Consider the following 17,657-nt stretch of genomic DNA (forward strand, 5'->3'; position numbering starts at 1 on the left):
TTGTCAATTGTTTACAAGATAATAAGTATAAGTGTATACATAGTTATGAATACATGAAATGGGTACATATAAGAAAAATAAAAGAAACAATAGGACAGGGACGGTAGGCACGTTGGTGCGCTTATGCACGCCCCTTAGAGGCCTCTTAGGAAAGGGGTGAGGTCAATAGTAGACAGTCTAAGGTTAAAGTTTTTGGGGTTTGGGGAAGAAACTACAGAGTCAGGAAGAGACTTTTCTGGAAGAGAGTTATGAATCATGGTAGAAATAAAATAAGTATATGCTGAAATTATACAAATATATGAAACATGATATTCTTGAAAGATTATAGCCTGCAAATGTTATATTTTCCCAGAAATGTTCCATTGGGTTCAGTGAAGCTTCCTTCCAAATAAATGGCCATAGGACAGTGATGGCTAACCTTTCTGTCATTGCGTGCTGGAAGTGTGTGCATGCGCATGTGCACGTATGCCTGCACCCATAATACAATGCACATGCACGCTCCCCCCGTGCATGCATGCATGACACCCCGTGCTCCCCTCACCCCCCATGTATGTGTGTACGACCCCCCATGCTCCCCCCACCCCCTGTGCATGCACACACAACTCCTGCATGTGCCTCGCTCCCATGAATGCGCAGCAGATACCTGACAATCAGCTGGCTGGCTGGAGGCACGCGCATATTCATTATTGTTGCATATCTGCTGAGAAATAGAATTATAATAGTCTTGCAGGATAATCAGTTATTATGTTAATAGGGGGAAAGGGATAGTCTAATTCTGTTCCTTATTGTCTTGTATGTTGGGAGGTTTTTGTGCCTGTCCAAATTAACAGTACAGTCCTTCATCTGAAGGCACCTTCATCTAGTTTAGTTTAGTTTATTGTCATTGCACCTCGTACAACAAAATCAAACACTATCTTCAGTGCACATCATGACCATGAAAATAAACACAAACACGCATCCTTCACACTCCACACATTGAATTGAAAACCCCTGACACCACACCAACACCGCACTATAATAGTAGAATTCAACAGACCTACTGCCCTGGGATAGAAGCTGTTTTTCAGCCTATTTGTCCTTAACTAACTCAGTGTTTCTCAATCTTGCCAACTTTAAGATGGGTGGACCTCAACTACCAGAATTCCCTAGTCAGCATTCTTGCAGGGGAATTTGGGGTGTTGAAGTACACCCATCTTAAAGTTGGCAAGATTGAGAAACACTGCTCTACCTGAAAGGTTATCCTATCCAAAGTGGAAGCAGCAGGACCTGGAATCACTCATAGAAAATCAAATAGACACAGAGGTCATCTGAGCACATAAGACATGATGCAGTGTGTTATCTTGTAACTTGATTAATACAATACAAAACATTGCAAAGGAGTGTTCTGCCATGTGTGTTAACTGATGCAACACAGCCCACATCAAACAATCAAACAGTTGTGCCTTTTGAAAGGCTTAAACCATGGGTGTCAAATTCACCACATCACATTGCTGTCATGTGACATTTTGCAACATTGTTCCTCTTCACGGAGCTGGGGTGGGCGTGGCCTGCACGTGACGACACATCTGGCCTGTGGGCTGCCAGTTTGATACCTCTGGCTAAACTCTCAGTTGGTATATATGCATGTACAGCCTCTTCACCAGCAACAATGCAAGAACTGTCCCACGAAGGCCACATCCAAGGGCAGCTTGGGCAGCATTGCATGAGCTATCCAGTAAACACAGCTACTTTAGTCCTTCAGCAAGAAAAATTTTGCTCACACAAGCATTCTTTGTGAGGCACCTCTTCCAAATGCCCTACACTGGTGTTTCTCAATCTCAAAGAGGAGTGGACTTCAACTCCAAGAATTCTTTAGCCAAAAGAGATGCAGTTTAGTTTAGTGGTTAAGCACCAGGCTAGAAGCTGGGAGATGGTGAGTTTTAGTGCTGCCCTGAGCATGAAGTCAGCTGGGTAATCTTGAGCCAATCACTCTCGTTCAGCCCAAGGAAGCAGGCAGTGGCAAATCACTTTCAAAAATTTTGCCATGAAGACTGGAAGAACCTGTCCAGGCAGATATCAGGAATCAGCACTGATTTAAAGGCATCAGTGTGTGTGTGTGTGTGTATATATATATATATGTATATGTATATGTGTTTTGTCTCACCTGTGGCCACGAGGTGAGAGTCCAAATGTCCAAAGGAAAAAACACAAACAGACAATATCAGGAACAACAGAGTTACCTTTCCTTTGGCTGAATTCGTCGTTGGCAGTTTTCCCAGAAGCTGTCTGCAAATTCTGATAACGAGCAGCACTATAAATCAGAGACGAACGGCAAACAGAATACTTTGTCCAAACTGCAGACGCAAATTAACAAGTTTGACCCGGACGGGGATTCAAAGCTAACACGCCTCCTTATATTCCCTGAGGGGCGTGTCAGTCTCTTTCCTCAGTCCCTGATTTGACGTCTCCTTCCAGTTTGTGCTTGACATTTCTGCTTATGTCTGTTCCTTGCATCAAACCAAGATTCTTCGGTTTGATCTTCATCCAAGGACTCTGGCACATTCTCCTGATTATCTGCCGACACAGGTATAACTAATGAGGAAGGTGCTGGAGAGGATGAAGATTCCGAAACTTCCAGCAAAGCAGGTTCAAACTCCAATGCCCTATCTTCCTCTTCCTCTTGGCTCATGTCTGTATCTCCCATCAAAGCAGGCTCAAATCCCAATGCCAAATCTTCCGCATCACTCGAGCCTGTGTCTTCTGACATAGCAGGCTCAAACCTCCTAGTCACAAAATATATGTATATGTATATGTATATGATGTATGGTGTTGGGTATATGGATACACCAACTAGGTTTGGGTGAATAAATATATAAACCTAGGTTTAAGTGTTTGTAGCTTTAAGCACCAAACTGCAATGTAATTAGATAATTAAGGGTGCGGTTGCAAGCAGCAATAAAAGGCAGTGAGATAAACGTAACATTTTTTTCTGGTCCCTGGTTACTGGTCACTGGTCTGGTCGCTGGTCTCTCTGCTGTCTGCTGCCTGCTGTTTACTACTGTTTGAGACGTCTGTTTGTTACTGCTTGTTGGCTACTGTGCTGGATACCGTTTCTACAAAAGGACTGTTTCCTTGGTGAGCTGATATCCTGAGAATACTCAGCGTTGTCTTCGAGAGAAAGGTATCGGAAGGAGAAGATTTACAAGCAGATAAAGACATTGTACTGATTAGTTAATGCACTAGGTTACTGGATTGATATATTGGATAATGACATATGGACTGAATGACACTGCTTAAACTCTGTGTGAATTAAATAACTATTTAAAACTACAAACAGTGTTTTTGTCTCCAGTGTGTGTATACTCTTGGGCCCAGCCTCTCTCTCATTTGGCTGCCTGGCTTGACTGCTGCTGTGCACTCTGCTTGGGGGTTTGTCCCCAAACACTAACATTGGTTATGGGCCCAGAGCGCACAGTCTAACTAACCAGGTTATAGCAGTGAGAGTTTTGGGGTGAGTTGCACATTACTGTAAGCACAAACTGTTTGTTGGATAGTTATTTATCTGAAGAGCAATGGCACAAGTAAATTTGCCAAGTCTGTCCATGATATCCAGACTAGATGGAACAAACTATGTTTCATGGTCAATGAAATGTAGTTTACTTCTACGAAGAGAAGGTTTGTGGGACATAATAACAAACCCGCCAGATGTATCTAACTTAGATCCTAATGTAGAAGAGGATGCCAAAAAGATACAAGACTATGAACGAAAGAATGAGCAGGCTTTATGCATCATAGGATTGACTCTCTCTGACCAGCAACTCATCCATATCCGTGGAGAGGAAAATGCTGCTAACTGCTGGGAGAATCTCAAGAAGATTTATGTTTGAGACAGTGTAGGAGCTCATATCAATCTTACACGGAAGCTGTTTAGAACACATCTTGAGAAGAATGGAGACATGTTAACTCATTTAAACTGTATGAAAAGCATTTTTCAGCAATTACAGGAAAAAGAGCTTATATTTAATGAGTTGCAACAAGTATACATCATACTGTCTTCTTTGGATCGAAGCTATGATGATTTTGTGACTGCTTTAGAGGTATTGCCAAAAGACAGTTTATCAGTAACTGAGATTACCGGCAGGCTATTAGAAGAAGCCAGAAGAAGGTTTGAACGTGACCAGCTGAGGGAAGTTAAGCCTAATAAAGAAGAGAAATTATCTTCAAGGCTTGAAAGAAACCAACTTTGTAAAGTAAAGCACCCGGAGGAAGAGAATTTATCTTCGACGGCATACACAATTAAAAAGTGTTTTAATTGTGGAGGCAGAGGACATTTGGCAAGATTCTGCAGAAAAGGAAAAAGCCAGAATGTAAAGAAGCCAAAGAAATCCTTTGAACTAGCCACGTTTAGCAACTGTGATGTGAAGAGTGATTTATGGGTGGTGGACAGTGGTGCATCCCACTGCATCACGAGAGATAAGACAAAGTTTATAAAAATGTCAACAAGCTCTCAGCATATATCACTCGCGAATGGCTGGCACCTCAAGGCCAAGGGTGAAGGTATTGCATACTGTCCATGTTTAAACCAAAATATAAAAATGTTGTATGTACCACAGTTAAAGATGAACTTACTTTCTGTAAGAGTGTTAGATAAACTAGGTTATGTAGTTACATTTAAGGATAATAAGTGCATACTTGAAAAAGATAACAAAAGGGTAACTGCAGCTTTAAATGGAGCATTGTATGTCTTACATGATAGTAAGAAAGGGGAGGCACAGACTGTATTTAACAATATAAAGCCTCATAATGAATGTATCCATTTATTGCATAGGCGTTTGGGGCATGTAAATTTTAAAATGCTAAAACGTACAGTAGAGTTATCTGAAGGAATAAGGTTAAAACCCTGTGGTAAGTATTTGCGTTGTAATGTCTGCTGTGAAGATAAGAGTAAAATATTGCCTGCAAATAGGCTAAATGGTTTCAAAACTAAAGAACCTTTAGAAGTAGTATTTGCAGACATTATAAGTCCAAAGAAACCCAGTATGGGGGGTGCTCGGTATATACTGAGCATTATGGACCATTACTCTAGATATGGGTTTTGCTACCTAATGAAAAGCAAAACTTAAACATATCAACATTTCTTCAACTGGTTAAAGTTTGCAGAAAGAAAGACTAAACGGCAACTGATAACCTTGGTGACAGATAATGGTACGGAATTTGTTAACAGCAAATTCCAGAATAGATTAAAGGTAGCTGGAATAGAGCACAAGAAATCTGCACCATACAGACCACAACACAACGCATTTATAGAGAGAAGAGGCCAAACACTACAGGCAATGGTTAGAACAATGTTAACTGATTCTGGATTACCTGATTCTGTGTGGGGGGGAGGCTGTAATGTGTGCCAATAACATATTGAACAACGTTGTTAACTCAACTACTGGTGAAATACCATTCACCATGTGGCATGGCAGGAAGCCTGATTTGAGTTACCTGCACACATTTGGTGCACCAGCATGGGTGCATATCCCTACACAACTCAGGCGTAAAGGGCAACACAGAGCTAAACAATTCTTCTTCGTTGGTTACCAAGCTAACCATAGGGCATATAGATTTTGGGAGAAAGGCACATCTAAGGTGTTATGTAGTGCCAATGCCCAATTTCTAGAGCACGTAGGATGGGATAAGTTAGAACAGGATAACAATAAAGAAGTAATTATTGAATCCTACAGAAATCCCATTAAGTATCCCTGTAACTTTAAAAATAAAGTAAAAAGAGAAATACAGGAAGAAATTGTGCCCATAGAAGAAGAAATAGAACCAATAGCTGAGCAAGATGAGGAACATGAACAGGTAGTAACTCGAAAAAGTCCTCATACAAGCCCTGTAATTCCCAGAAGAACTACACGAATATCTAGACCGCCTGATAGATACCAGGCTAACACAGTGTGCCAGATTAATAAGGTTCCATATACTGTGGATGAAATAAAAATGTATCCTTCTAAAGATAAGGAAAGTTGGTATGCAGCAATGAATAAGGAATTGAGATCCTTAAAGGATATGAAAGTGTATGAAAATGTGAGATTACCTGTTGGTATAAAACCCATTGGCTGCAAATGGATTTTTAAGATAAAAACTGATAAGGATGGAAATATAATCCATAAGGCAAGATTAGTAGCCCAAGGTTTTAGACAAAGTGCCAATGACTATGATGAGGTATTTGCACCTAGTCTTAAAGCAGCAACATTAAGGGCAGCTTTAGTGTGGGCAGCAAGCAAGAAGTATATAGTTAACCATTTGGATGTGGAAACTGCTTACTTGCACGCTCCACTAAGACATACTGTATACATGAAAAAGCCTAGTGGATTTAAAGGTGAAAATAATAATGATTGTTGGTTGTTAAAGAAGAGCCTCTATGGTCTTAAACAATCGGGCTATGAATGGAACCAGTATATTGTAAAGGAACTGAACAATATAGGGTTTAAAGCTGGTTTAGCCGATCCATGTCTGTTTAAAAGGGAGACAAATGGGAAAATATCATTATTATTATTATTCACGGATGATATTGCTTTGATTACTGAGACTAATGATGAAGCAAATAAAATAATAGCATCATTAGCTAAGAAAATAAAAATCAAGCAATTAGGGGAGATAAAGAGATATCTAGGTTTGAATATACTGAAAACACAGAAAGGTTTTAAGATATCTCAGGAGGATAAGATATCTAAATTGCTAATAGATTATAAGATGGAACTTTGTAAGACTGCAAAGACTCCAATGAGTCAGGATATTTGCAAAATGGATACTCAAAGTCCCAAGTTTGATAAGGCAATATATCAATCTTTGATTGGTAGCTTATCATACATTAGCAATTGGTCAAGGCCAGATATAGCTTATCGTATTAATCAACTGGCACGACACAATAATGATCCGCTTCAATGTCATTGGAATGCATTGAGGAGAATTTTAAGATATCTTAAAGGAACATTACACCATGCACTGTATCTAGAACCAAAAGGTGATCTCATACTGAGTGCTTATGCAGATGCTAGCTTTGCATCAGAAAGAGACACAAGAAAGTCGACTTCAGGAACAGCCATAATGCTGGGTAAGACATTAATAGGTTGGAAGTCAATAAGACAACAGCATATAAGTTTGTCTACTATGGAGGCAGAATTCTCCTGTTTATCACTATTATGTACTGAATTAATTATGTATAAACAAATGATGAATGATATGGGTATAACTGTAAATTATCCTATAATTGTACATGAAGATAATCAGGCAGCAATTCAAATGGCCACAAATATTGCAGTCAAAACGAGGAGCAAACATACGGATTTAAGGTATCTAAACGTTAGACAATCTGTACAGAGTAAAATGATACAGCTGGAGTACTGCATGTCGGAGGACAATATAGCTGATAATTTTACTAAAGCCCAAGGTGCCATTAAGCACCTAGAGAGTTGTGAAAAGTATGGGTTTAGATTGTAAAGGTATTATATATTTATATCACCCAAAAGGGGAGAATGTTGGGTATATGGATACACCAACTAGGTTTGGGTGAATAAATATATAAACCTAGGTTTAAGTGTTTGTAGCTTTAAGCACCAAACTGCAATGTAATTAGATAATTAAGGGTGCGGTTGCAAGCAGCAATAAAAGGCAGTGAGATAAACGTAACATTTTTTTCTGGTCCCTGGTTACTGGTCACTGGTCTGGTCGCTGGTCTCTCTGCTGTCTGCTGCCTGCTGTTTACTACTGTTTGAGACGTCTGTTTGTTACTGCTTGTTGGCTACTGTGCTGGATACCGTTTCTACAAAAGGACTGTTTCCTTGGTGAGCTGATATCCTGAGAATACTCAGCGTTGTCTTCGAGAGAAAGGTATCGGAAGGAGAAGATTTACAAGCAGATAAAGACATTGTACTGATTAGTTAATGCACTAGGTTACTGGATTGATATATTGGATAATGACATATGGACTGAATGACACTGCTTAAACTCTGTGTGAATTAAATAACTATTTAAAACTACAAACAGTGTTTTTGTCTCCAGTGTGTGTATACTCTTGGGCCCAGCCTCTCTCTCATTTGGCTGCCTGGCTTGACTGCTGCTGTGCACTCTGCTTGGGGGTTTGTCCCCAAACACTAACATATGGTATTCAGCTTTGTTCGGGTATTTTCCCACGTCGCACGTCATTATAGTTATGCTTTTAAAGTTGTAGCAACGTTTCAGCAGAATCTCATCTGCCATCATCAGGCTTCTGTACTGTGTTCGTCTGTGAGTCAGACTTTTACAGTTGTTTCAGTTTTAAATTTGGGGCTAGCCTACTGCTGTGCCAGAATGGTTTTTTCTTCATCCTGATTGGTTGGGAGTCTTGGTCTGTGTTTATTGGTCTTGGAGTTTGCTGTGTTCTGCTTGATTGGTGTTTCTAATATCTTCTGTCTGTTTTGTAGCTTTTTTTATCTTAATTGGCTGGCAAAATTGTGTTTCCTGTATTGGAGGCTTGGCTCCGAGTAAACGGACGGCTATCATTTATTAGGAAGCTAGGTTTCATCTGGTTGCCTGGTTGGGGTGTGTTTGAGCTGGAGGTATCAGGGGGGATCTGTTTGTGCCCAGGTGTTTGCCTGGCTTGTGGTGTGGAGATTTTTTTGTTTGTGAGTGCAGGCTTCCAAATGATTGACAGTCTGGTGGAATCATCTCTTCTATTCATGCTTTCAGGTCTTTTTTCAATCTCTATGGCTTCTCTGATAATTCTGTGGCTGGGGTTTTCTATAGTGGCTAGGGTTTTGGTGCCATTGAAGTTGATGCTATGACCTGTGGCTTTCATGTGTTGGACTAGTGGGGAAGTGTGTTCCAGCTTTTTTACTGCATTTTTGTGTTCATCCAGGTGGGTACTTATTCTTCTATTGGTCTGTCCAATGTATGTGGCCGGGCATGATGCACAGGGGACTTTATATATGCCTTGATTTTCTATATGAACATTGGGGAACATTTTTGTAGGTCTCGCTGGCGGTAAGTGCCAGTGATAAACATTTTGTACAAATTCTCTTTGTAGGTTGCTGATAAAGTTAGTTTATAATTTATTAGCCATAGATTTTCCCAATCTTCCAAACTGATGCTATATCCAAAATTTTTGGCCCAGGTTATCATTGTTTCTTTCACATTTTCTTCTTCCAATTTATAATTCAACAAATATTTATACACTTTAGAGATCATTTTCCTCTCTGGCCCTTGTAAAATTTTATCTAATTCTTGTTGTTCTAAGTGTATCCAGTATTGTTCTATATCCTTCAGGTTTGATCTGTAGGTATGGCCACCAGCTTATATGTATTCCTTGTGACATCAATTCTTGCTTAGATTTTAATTTCCCTTGTTGATCCAATATCTCTTTATAACTCACCGGTAACCAGTGGTGGGATTCTACCAGTTCTCACCTATTTGTTAGAACCGGTTGTTAACATTCTAAGCAGTTCGGAAAACCGGTTATTAGAGGAAATTACTGGCCTAATCCTGTAAGGAAGGCAGGAAGGAAACATTCTGGTGTTGCTTACAGAAACTGCCTCTCCGTTAACTCTTGACAGGACTAGACTTCCTGTCCCTGGAACTTCTCTGGAGTTTTTTCCCCCTTCCTTTGCTGGTACTTTGCTTGTGTGGAGTGACCATTCAAAGTTACAATGGCACTGAAAAAAGTGACTTATGACCATTTTTCACACTTACGACTGTTGCAGCATCCCCACAGTCATGAGAGGCCAGGGGAGGAGATGCATGCCACGATGTGAGTGATATTGAGTTGGCCACATCCAGCCAATAACATGACCACCAAGCCACATCCACCCAGTCAATGACCACCAAGCCACGCCCACCAACTAAGCCACATCTACAGAACCGATTGTTAAAAAATTTGAATCCCACCCCTGCCGGTAACTGGTATTACTAGGATAACGAAGACAATATATCCAAACCACAGAAAGGTAACATTATGAAAGGGATAAAATCTTAGCTGAAAGAACCATATATGCCATATGGAACTTGGCATGTAGGTTTCTTGCAAACTCTTCTTGCAACAATAACTACAGGGCTGGCTATGATTGCAAGTCACCTAGTCTTTTGTGTAGAAAGCACTATTATTTACACTACAGTTGAAGACACAAGAACACGCCTCTAAGTCACTCCCCTAGCTGAAAATATCTTCTCAAAATGCTTTTAATCAGCTTAGCAAACCGAGATGCAGATGAGGGAGCACTGTGAATGGTGACATAGGTATGCATTTTTAGTACCGTTAGTTGCTGTTGTTAATTATAATAGTAAATAATAAATCTAATACTACACAGCATTTTCCAACATTCAGAGGAATTCATATGCATTATTTAGACTGAGACTATATTATTACAGTGTGCAGATTGCAGGAAAAAGACTGAAATATTTACTGCACAATGGCCTTGCCCTGATAAAATATGTGCTACAGCTGTGTGATTTCATAAAAGAAAGCCATAGTCATTCTTCTATCATCATAGTACTTTCTTATATTAGTTGAATTTCATAATAAATAGAATTGACATAAAAATGCTAAGAAAAAAACGTAATCATCTTAAACTGTTTAATAATTATATGCTGTGCAATGAGGTTTAAAGTATCATTTCAGCTTTGGAATCTGCTGGTGTCTATTTTTGAAGAATTAGGATTTTCATTGCCAGAGGGATTTGAAAGAAAAATAAAAGATTAGATACTAAATGACATAAGGAGGATTTATGTTTTAAACTTTTTTGCCTCTTACAACACTGTTAAAAGATTTAGTTTTAAATGTTGTACTGCACACAAACTAAATGCTTCAGGCCTTGATAGCAGACACATATGAGCCATAAGAAGTGGTTAATCCTTGTTTAAAGTGAAAATCTTACCATTAGTGCACTTATCATTTCCATAACAGACTTTATTCAAAGCACATCTTCAGTGAAATACAACATAAGCAGCCATGCAGAACCAGCAACCTATCAGTTCGTGGGGAGATGATCTTGCATAATTAGTTATTGTCTCAGCTTTCTATAAATTTATCATCAAAACAATTATCAAGCATCTTGATATATACATACATAGAAGAAAGCATATTGCAATAATTCAGTGACTCAACTTTCCATAACAGTTGTTCACTTTTTCAGAAAAGCTCAGATTTCAAATAAAATGTTTCCAACATAGAAACAACAAAGCTGGTGTATTTGATTAAACTTAAAACAAGATATTCTGTTACTTTTGGCTATCCTTTATGGACTTTCTGTTGTCACCAGGAGAGAAAATTGTGTTTTATAGATTTGTTTATCGATAAGAGATGGAACATGGAATGAAGAAATGTTTATAACTTTAAAGAGGTTGAAAAGTTATCAAACTTGTATAACACATATTTGTGGTGAAGGTTCGAAGTCACTTCTTTATATATTTATTTTCTCTTTATTCTTATGCTTTAATTTTTCCTTGCACTTTTTACTACTTCTCTAATCTCTTTTCTTGTTTTAAGGTTAATTTATAGTAGTTCTTACTTCTGTACTACTATATACATACCGCTACGTATTTTACTGCTATAAATTCTTAACAAAAATTAGACACCCACAGATACACCCATACAAGTGGTAGTCCATTGTGAGTGGTATGGCACACAGTAAACTTTAGACTATTCTTTCTCCTGAAATAAACAATGCACAGTTCTGGTCTTACATACTGTATGTTTTGGTATATAATCTACCTGTTAATCAGTTGTGCTGTTAAAGAAGTTATTTAATTTTTAATTTAACAAATATTTGTACTGAAGAAGATGGGTTAAAAATATCAGATTTAACTGCCAAAATTTTCTCTCCCAGCAAGAGCACAGAGTAGTAAATGGTGCAAATCTTGGATTTGCCTTGCCTATGACATCCTTTTCATATAGCCACAGGAGACAAGTGGGAAACAAGATAGAAAACTCTCCTTGTTCCTTTCAGGCTGCATCTTTCCAACATATCTCTTTGTAGCTTTGTGCTTAGCTTGCAATTGGCAATTGGAAAACATTTGGATAAACATGCAAAATCATCTCTTGTTAGAAATAAACTGAACTATTAGCAGTATATAAAAACATTGTGTAGGTTTTTTTAGAATTTGTTTACTGTAACTATATAAAATAGTTTCATCTTTGTTTAAGAAATTGTATATTTAGTGGAAAACACATGATTACATTTACAGAATATACATGTTTACCCAAAATAACATTGCCATGAAAAGAGTAAAGTGGTCAGCTAGCAGCTGCATGGGCATTAGGGTAATAAGTAAACAAGAATATTTGGTGCAATACATTTTGCAATGATTGTGAAAGTAGTTGTGCCATGGTTTTCCCCAAGAGCCTTTTCTGCTAACAGTTTGCCTTTGGTTCAAAGTCTTCATAGCATATTGAGGCCACACTAACAATTTGCCTTTGGTTCAGGGACCGCATAGCATAATGAGGTTACAATCCAAAATTGACTTAAGCTGGGATCCATTTCTGTGTAGGTAAACACCTCCCCCCCCTCACTTTTATGGAAAAAAATGATATCTTACAGTTCCTTGGTTTCATCCCTTGGTTTCCTCCGAGACAAAAAACACACCTCCATCAGTCTTGACAAGGCAAACTACTATAAACTGGCAGCAAACCCCAAACTCACTAGCACTTATGTTGTCCATATATAGTGTCCTCTCCCTCCGTTACAATTAGTTAAAATCAAATTTCACCCAAAACAATTTTTGAGACATATTGTGACATTGCTCTTCAGGTAAAATATATGTAGGGATTTTTTAAAAAAATTAAAATGCCTAACTGCATCTTAGCACATGTCACTTCCTAGAATTTATATATATATATATATTTTATTAGCATAGTTTGGTTTTGTGGTTCACAAATACCCTTTAAGGTTATTTTAATCTTGGTTTGAGAAAGTCAAGATATTTGCCAGGTCTGTTTTTCTGCTGATACATTCTAGTCTAATTTTACCTTTTGAAAAAGCTTCTTTTTCAGATCTATTCACCCTTTTCACATTTCAATGATGTGCCTGGCTTTCAGATTCCCTACCCCTTTGGACACTGATAAAAAGCAATCGTAGAAAGGGCTCTAAGATCAGTAGTCTTGGCGGCATCGGGAAAGACATTTTGGGAAAAACACAACTCAATATTAAAGTGCCTACCTAACTGGAGCAACAATTGGATGCAGCAATATCCCTTATTAAAATATAGAAGGGTGCTTTTCATATAAGCTATTTATGTTAGCAATTAATGTAACTGAAAGAGAATGTTTCTCATTAATCTGAACACAGCCAGAATGGAGAAAAAAAAAATTAATTTCATAGCCACTCAGGGAACAAGAAAGCTTTGATTGATTTATTCCTTTGACCGCTTAGCCTCCTGTGACCATCAGACAATCTCCATAACAGAATAGCAACAGGGGGATTCCTCAGCTGCTCCAAATACTTTACTAAACAATCTTAAGTAATATTCAGCTGGGCTTGGCAGTCTGCCCGGAGAGAAAAAGGCAGCAGTAGTTACTGTGTTTTTTTTCCTTTTTCTGTTCTGCCTAAGGGCTTGGGGTTCAAAATGCTATTAACATTGCTTCACATTGGTAGTTCACATTTAAATATCCAGGAGAATAGACTTCTTAGACATCAGTAGCAGAGTCCTTGGATAAGGTGCTTATCATAGAATAACAAGAGTTGGAAGGGACCACGGAGGTCATCTAGTCCAACCCCTTGTTCGAGCAGGAGAGTCTATTCCAAATATTAGCCTCTATCTAGGATCGAACTCACAGCCTACTGATTGTGAGGTGAGAGCTCCACCCCTAGGCCACCGGATCTTCTACCACTGTAAAAGGGGGAAACAGAATTATAGGGCTGGAAGAGACTTTGGAGTCTCTTTAGCCCAACCTCCATGCTCAAGGAGTCCTTATACAATCTACTCTTGGTTGTCCACTCTTTTCACACCCACAAATTCAGGAGGCAAGCTATTCTATTGATTAATTGTTCTCTCTCTCAGAAATTCCTCTTAGTTACAGGTTGAATCCTCCTCTGATGGGCTTGCACCCATTGCTTCTTGTTCTGCCCTCAGGTGTTATGGAGAATAAATTGACCTCCTCTTCCCTCTTCAGGTATTGGAAGACAGCTATCATGTCACCCTCTAAGCTTTTGTTAAGCTAAACATACCTTGTTCCCTTAGCTGCTCATTGTATGATTTGGCCTCCAGACACTTTATCATCTTGGTTGTTTTTTTTCTGCACTCCTTTCTAGGACGTCAATGTTTCTTTTGTATCATGGTGACGTCAATGTTTCTTTTGTATCATGGTGACCAGAACCAGACACAGGGTTCCAAGTAAAGAGCGGTACTATTACTTCCTTTGGTCTTGATGCTCTCCCTCTGTCGATGCCACCATGGCTTTTTTGGCAGCCGCAGCACACTGCTGACTCATAGTTAAGCAGTGGTCCACCATGACAGCTAGTTCCTTCTCACAACCACTACCTTTGAGCCAGGTGGTGCCTGTGCATTTGGTTTTTCCTGCCCAATGCTCTGTCAAGATCTTCTGAATTTTGAGTTTATTTTCCAAAATGTTAGCAATTCCCTCCAGCTTGGTGTCTTCTGCAAAGTTGAATGGTGTCCCTTCAATCTCTTCATCTAGGTCCTTTATGAAGATGTTGAAGAGCACCTGGCCCAAGACAGAATCTCGAGGTATCCCATCGCATGCTTCTCTCTATGTAGATATAGTTCCAATAAGGACTACCCACTGGTGCGGTTGGTCAGCCAACTGCAAATCCATCTGATAGTGTGCAGTCTATTCCCACATTGTTTTATCTTACCAAGAAGTAGGCTGTGATCTACTTTATCAAATGCCTTACTGCAGTCTGTTATATCTACTAATTTAGTCACTTTATCAAAGAAGGCAATAGGGTTTGTGTGGCATGACCTGCTTTTAATAAACCTATGCTAACTTCTAGTAATCACGTTGTTAATTTCTAGTTGCTCACAAATCTGTTGCTTTATTATCTTATACTACCAGGATGTTCCCAGGTACTGATGTCAAGCTGATTGGTCTGCAGTTTCCAGGATTCACTTTTTCCTCTTTTTGAAGATTGGAACCAGTTTTCTTTTCTTTTTTCTTTTTTTCTCTTTTCCGGTCCTCTGTAGTTCCCCCACAGCCTAGAAACTCAGAAATATTTTATTCAATGATTCCAAGATAATATCTGCCAGCTCCTTCAATACCCAAGGTTGTAAACCATCTGGTTCCAGAGATTTGAACTCATCCAAAGTAGATAGATATTCACTTACCAATTCCTTGCCTCTTTTGATCTGCATTACTGTTCTGTCTGAAGTGGTGCTGCTTTTGATAGGCTGGACTATTTTTCCTTTTGAATAAAGACAGATGCAAATAAGGAATTAACTAGTTCTACTTTCTCCCTCTCATCTTCTAGCAATTTTCTCCCATTAGTGATCCAAACATATCCTTGACTTTCTTGTAAAGTGGTAAAATCACAGCAAGCTGCTGGTTTCAGTTTTTGTGTGCCACTCATGCAGATTAAGGCAGCTATCTGAATGTTCATATTGTTTTTTCCTATTTCAGCCACTTTTGATCAATTCTGTCATGCTTGCTGAAAAGCTAATATTTCTCCAGGTCACTTTGCATAATTACTGGTTAAAATTCCAATGTGAATCAAATGCTTGATTATTTTCTGTATCACTTAACCCAGCCTTCTCTTATGTAAGGTCCATTCTTATAGGTAATCCTAAAAGTTATAGTCCCAACATACCTGAACTCCACCAGGTTGGGCTGTTACATAAGCTATCAAGGTAATCTAGGGCAGGACAGAGTTGTAATCAACACAGGTATACATTTTGTGCAGAATGGGAAGCTTCAAATATTAACAGATAATAGATAACAGATCATCAGAGTTGGAAGGGACCTTGTAGTCATCTAATCCAACCCCCCACCCAAGCAAGAGACCCTACACCATTTCTGACAGATGGCAGTCCAATCTCTCCTTGAAAGTCTCAAGTGATGGCGCTCCCACAACTTCCGAGGGATGATTGTTCTCTCTGTCAGAAAGTTTCTTATTTCCAGGTTAAATCTCTCCTTGTTCAGTTTCCATCCATTATTCCTTGTTTGGCCTACAGGTGCTTTAGAAAATAGCTTGACCCCTTCTTCCTCTCTGTGGCAGCCCCTCAAATATTGGAAGACCTCTATCATGTCTCCCCTGGTTCTTCTCTTTACTAGACTAGCCAAGCCCAGTTCCTGCAACCATTCTTTGTATGTTTTAGTCTCCAGTCCCCTAACCTGGTTGCTCTTCTCTGTACTTTTTCTAGAGTCTCAACTTCTTTTTTATAATGTGAACAAAACTGGATGCAGTACTCTAGGTGTAGTCTTACTAAGGCTTTATAGAATGGTATTAGTACTTCCCTTGAACTTGATTCTATCCTCTGTTAATACAATTTAGGATTGCATTAGCTTTTTTGGTTGCTGCTGAACACTGCTGGCTCATATTTAGCTGGTTGTCCACCAAGACTCCAAGATCCCTCTCACAGTTACTGCTATTGAGCCTGGTTTCACCCAGTCTATGATATTGTAGTTCCTAGAAATCTTTTAGCATGTTTCCAAGGGTTGATGGGTATTGGAATGGAGCAACTTGTAAGGCCATATATTGCCCAACCTTAGCCAATGATATGTCTGCTGTCCAAAGCCAGTTATCTTACCTTCTCAATTAATAATATTCAGGTTGTGTTGCTATTATTGATTGGTAACATTCTTTTGCCTTTTATGCAGGAGTTGATATGCCTTTTCTTTCTTTTAATCCCAAAGCATTTGTGTAAAGTAGGTTGAGCTATGACAGGGCAGCATCACTCATCAAGCACTAGAGTGATTTCAAACTGTAGCCTCATTGATTAACCTGCCAGCTGTCTAGCCAGCTTTTTTTCCTCTGACCTTGAGCCTCTCCATCAGTTAACAATACTTCTGATAAGCTTTTAATCCAAATATAGTTTGCTTCTCTCCCCCTGATGGTTCCAATTTAGAGAAGAGAGTCAATCAGACTGGTAAGTACAGTATATACATGTTCAACCCTTTATATATCTAAATAAAATAAAGATACTGCTGTGACCAGTGTTCCAACCTGGAAGCATATCGTTTTGCTATCCTTATCTCCTGTTGCTCTTGGGATAACTTTCTACCTACAACCCAAGCTGCATCACTATTTGCAGGGTAGCTGGGTGCCAGCGAAAGAGGATGCATTTAGCCTGTCATGAAAGCATATAAGAGAATAAAGGTAGAACTCTTATAAGGACAGGGGAATTTCTGACCCTTCTCCCCTCGTATTGGAATATTTTTTATTTTCTCAAAATGCTAGAGATGAATTTCTCCTAAGGAAATTTAGTTAAGATGATATGGGAGCCATGACTTATATCTTTCAATACCCACAACTAGTCAATAAAAAGGATTACTTTGAAACTGGCATTTCATATATCGGGTCAGTTACTAAAACAACACACTACTACAACACCCCACACACAACAAGGGATGAGCTACAGTTAGGGACCTAAGGACTAGGGTGGCTCTTGTATGCACCACCACCCCATGAGTGGTGTGTTTCAAAAAAAAATTACCACAGGTTCGGTGGGCATGGCTTGGTGAGCACGCTTTGCATGTGTACACA

General features: G+C 39.1%; 1 pseudogene; it reads right to left on the reverse strand.

Moving 5' to 3' along the window:
• Positions 1-14,270: 14,270 nt before the first annotated feature.
• On the reverse strand, positions 14,271-15,864 carry LOC148126873 (uncharacterized; annotated as a pseudogene).
• Between the last annotated feature and the right edge of the window lie 1,793 nt (positions 15,865-17,657).

Source organism: Pseudonaja textilis, chromosome 2, assembly GCF_049901715.1.
Source record: "Pseudonaja textilis isolate UNSWEBS1 chromosome 2, rPseTex1.2, whole genome shotgun sequence".
Lineage (NCBI taxonomy): Eukaryota > Metazoa > Chordata > Lepidosauria > Squamata > Elapidae > Pseudonaja > Pseudonaja textilis.